A 5233-nucleotide genomic window follows, 5' to 3' on the forward strand; every position below is an offset into this window, starting at 1 on the left:
CCAATTTCTTAGCAAATCACTCCGAAGCGATCCCGAATCTCACCCGAGCCCTCGGGGCTCCAAACCAAACACCCGCACAAGTCCAAAGTCATTACACGGACTTGCTCAAAGCCTCACATCACCTCATAAAATGCTAAAATCACGAGTCGACCTCCAATCCCAGCTTAATGAACCTTATGATATCAAACTTCTATTTTCGATGTTTAAACCTATCAAATCACGCCCGATTGACCTCAAATTTAGCGCACAAGTCATATTCGACATTACGGACCTATTCCAACTTCCGGATCCGGATTCCGACCCCGATATCAAAAAGTCAACTTCCGGTCAAACTTCTCAAAACCTTCAAATTTTCTATCTTTAGCCAAATGACTCCAAAATAACCTACAGACCTCCGAATTCACTTCCGATCGCGCTCCCAACTCCAGAATCACCATACGGAGCTATTCACAGACTCGGAATCCCAAACGGACATCGATAACACTGAAATGCACTCCAAGCCAAACTTATGAAATTTTTTCAAAAAGGCTAACTTCCACAATAGGCGCCAAAATGCTCCCAGGTTATCCAACACCCGACCCGGGCATACGCCCAAGTCTGAAATCATCATAAGAACCTGCTGGAACCTTCAGATCCCGATTCCGAGGTCGTTTACTCAAAATTCCAATCCTAGTTTATTCTTCCAACTTTAAGCTTCCGAAATGAGAATTCTCTTTCCAAATCAACTCTGGACTTCCCGAAATTCGATCCCGACCACGCGTACAAGCCATAATACCTGAAATGAAGCTCTCATGGCCTCAAACTGCTGAACTATGCGCTAGAGCTCAAAACGACCGGTCGGGTTGTTACATTCTCTCCCACTTAAACATACGTTCGTCCTCGAACGTGCTGAGAACTACACTGAAGTAGTCTGAAATCATTGGTTAACTTCTCATGCACCTTCCCGTGCTACCACAACTCAGTTGAGCACATTAGCTCGATCAATTCTGAATATATTCTCTTTTATTCAAGCAGATACACCTTAAAGCCCAATTCCAACTTCCGGAATTCTATGCCCGACCTGTTTCCAACGAAGATCATCACATCAATCCCTACACGCTGTACCCAAACATGGCTGCATAACTTTGCTGAATTCACACCTAGCATCACTTCACTCACCGGACCACAATAACACTTTCTGATCAACTTAGTCGAAAATCCACGAATCTGATGCTCCCATTGCACCCCATGACATACACAGGTCTTACTCTAACTCTTATAATGCCGCCACAACGGAAGAGATGTGCAGAAATTCATAATCAACTACCGAGTCAACCCATCATTGAGTCTACACTTCTGACAAGAAACATTACCATATTCTGAACCAAATCGTGATCTTTGCTCCTTATTATATTCCATATAGTCAGATTGCACTGATCCTGAATCCAATGATTCCATCTCACCCAGTACGAACTGCTCAGGCAATAAGCCACCCCGACCTGACCAAAAGTCTCATATGATGCCACAATGTGCCCATAGGCTACCAATTAGGATGCGATACAAAAAGGAAAATGAACTCTGGAAGGAATTACCTAACTCCCGCACTAATACGGACTTTCCTTAGAAAATAGGAAGCGAGACGCACGAAAATAGCATATAGAAAACTATACTCAACATCACACTGTTGCGGCGCTCAACCCGATCCAAACATAGATCTCACATAAGGAGATTGCACATCGAGTTAAATTTGCTCATTACAATAAAATATCGATTTTCGGTCACAAGCACGCTAAGTGCATAATAACATCCCTGAGGGGACATGTAGCGCTATAAGCTACGAAACCCAAGCACAACTGAGGTGCGATATACAATCTGAATCTCAAGAGCCCTTTGGCTCATATAACATCATTTCTGCGCGGATCCTCAGCACGTAAGCAATTTCTCAAGCCGTCTCACAACTCACACGACGCAACGTATCACTGCACGAAATATCTGACAGCGAAATAACACCCTGACTACTCCTCCACAAGGAGCACATTACTGAAATGAACACAACTGGCCTGACATAGAGCCCATATTCACATTTAAATTCATCCACCGACCTCAAGTCGATCCCGATCATATCCACTAAACCAATAACCTTTCAAAGGTCCATACTAATTTCCCCCTTCTCATAAAACACAAGAACAACCATCATAACCGGAGTACTCATCCACAGTCCACAACTCAGTAACTGAGTGCCCTCCAGGCATATATTCTCGATTTAACGATATCATCACAAATCTTCATACTTGGTTTAAATCTTTGATCAATCAAGTGACTACGTGCCACATTTATACAATCTTCCTGTGGGACACACTCCCACAACCTACCATAACAAATAATTGGGTCTTACCTCCAAACCGCCAGCCGCACTAACGCTGAAAAGTGATCAAGAATCATTAACCATGATACAAGCCTTTTTTATAAAACACCGATCTAAGATGACACTGAAGACAATAGCAACTTACTTTAAACATCAAAACCCCTTTCCAGCTCATCCGAGCTGGTGACATCCTTGTCCACACCGAACTGAAACCTTGATTCTCACTTCAAATTCCATACTACTCACTGCACCCAACACGCCAATGTACAATAAAACATGATTCTTATCATAACTCCGAAACTACTAATCGGTCATCACTTCATCACATAAAAGCTTTTCACTGAACTCACTCCAGGAGGAACACAGCAACATACAGGCGAACTCTCATAACCATAGAATATGCAAATCTCTAAGTAGTGGTCCAAGCCACCATAACCCTTCCGGGATCTGCTTACACATAACAAGCCATAACATAAGAATGCTTCTGAATAATATCAATTACGGCAGCTGACAAGCCTCATATGCACCATCTCAACTCACTTGCATAACTCGATCACGCTGAGGAAACTGATCGCTAACACCAATATGCCAAATTCAACTATGGCCAATCAATCCACCTTCTCCCAATTCATCCTTGAATTCCTAGAGATAATACTAACTCCATCCGCACATATCATACTCCATCCGCACTCATCCCGAGTGGCCCTGAATCGCGAGACCATGCTGTCTCAAATTCCACGAACCAATTCATACCTTCCTCGCGCGCATATTCGCACCCTCAACTGACATGACCATTCTGCTAATCCTATTACAAATCCGAAATCTCTTCTCATTCTCCTATCAAGTTCTACACCGCAAGTCAAAACATCATAGAACTCTCTGTGCCTCTTCTCATAGGCTGTTATCAAGCTCCATTCTAAACTGTATCTATAGGCTCGAAATCATTAGGCATCACACTTTATCCCCTTTTCTTTTTGAACCCATCAGAACCGTTACTAAGAGCCACCCGCTCTGACTTGGTCCCGAATATAATCAATTCCATAAATCTTCTAGCACATGAATACCCCATTGGTGATGCACCTGGCAGAATCCCTTCTCTTGGAACCCGCATCTTTAGAAACACAATCTTGAATCCTTCCCCAAGTCTGGACATGGGCCAATAAGGCCAACGATAACCCACCTTTAATAATCCCTTTGCTTAATTCATCACTTATGTTCTTTTCCGTAGCTGAAACAACTCAGCAATCTGCTAATAACCAGAAACCTCGCAAGTAATTAACCATACAACCCCATCATAGGCGGTGGGACTCTCCCACTCAGCTCGAAGCCACTATTACATCACTCTGGAATTTACCAGGATTCTTAATCTTCTATTGACATAATCCTTGCGCAATCCACTGCCAACATGCTCGATATCTTACTATGGAAAACCCCCTTTCATACTCAGAATCATCAACAACATTCGCACGACCGATCCCTTCGCCGTATAACCAATAGAATTCTTTGCAGAAGCTCGCCAACCACGTGATCGCTAACCTGCTCACAGGGATGAACTACCTGTAGAAATACTCCCGGGATCTTCCAGCGCCGCTACACAGGGTACAATCACTACGACATCACAACCCGTCCTGAGTCTGAGCTCACTCTCCAGCTGCACAGGTCCATTTACCCCTCGTGGACATCATTTAAATGTGTGGCAACATCTTTCCAATTCAAGGTTATGTCATATCCTTCTTCATTCAAGCGGCTCCTTTCCGTTATATTAAATCTCCTGCCGCACAAGAACCCTTACTTCAAATTAGACCCGTAGACCCCAATAACCAAGCACTAATATTCTCAAATCGCCCCAAACTCTCCTTAAGGTACGTGGTCATCCACTGCAAAGCCCATATGCAATTCCGCCACTCTCCCACTTTGGCGGAACTCATCCCCTTAATCGACTACTCGACCTTCGCTTCATATACCTGGCCTTTTTAGAAGTTTAAAACTCCGCCTGACACTTCCCACATGCATTTCTCATCTTTTGCTGCCCGGTTGTTGCCTTAATAAAATCTATCTTCATATTACTTGAGTCCACAAATCGCTACTAACTTTAAACCTTTCCGAAGGTCATCCTTCTCGAACCGCCAACATTAGAAATACTGATCCAATACTGAACCACCGCACCCTGCAATATCTGACAGTTGCATCTCTGATACTTTTTCGCAATATCTTGCCCCAAGGCGAATTGTAGAAGATTATAACACCGACACACTTAATACGTTCAGTTAGGACAACAGCACCCCAACATAGAATTAAACTCCACTACGCTTGCAAATACCAAGTCTCATTACTTCCACCAGCCCACATCTGACCACCATTAGTCCGATTGCCTTTCCCCTGCCGGGAATAAAATACTGAATCTCTCGGTTATGCACTGAGTAAACCTCCCATCATGTCATTCACTGCCCCGACACATGGGCAACATCCTACCATCATATCACTACTGCGGAACAGTCATTCATAAGCATCATGGCAACTTGTGCCTAGCCTCAAAGCCCTCAGAAGTACCGTTACTGAGCTGAAACATTAAAATATCCTTCCACAAGGCGACGATAATAATCAAATCAACTACACCGGGAGAAACATCCCGCACCGCATCCGTAATACCATTAGGCTTCTTCAGTTCTCGATTTATAACAAGCGCTTTGTGACGACCCGACCCGTCGTATTAGGTATTACTGCCCCGTTATCCTCATTTATTACTTCTTCATGTTTCATTACCGGTATGTGGTGAGTTAGAGTTGATTCAGATTGGTTTTGATAAGAAATGAGACACTTAGTCTCTTTTAAGAAGGCTTAAGTTGGAAAAGTCAACCGGACGTTGACTTATGAGTTAGAGGGCTCGGA

This window comes from Nicotiana attenuata, chromosome 1 (assembly GCF_001879085.1).
Source record: "Nicotiana attenuata strain UT chromosome 1, NIATTr2, whole genome shotgun sequence".
Lineage (NCBI taxonomy): Eukaryota > Viridiplantae > Streptophyta > Magnoliopsida > Solanales > Solanaceae > Nicotiana > Nicotiana attenuata.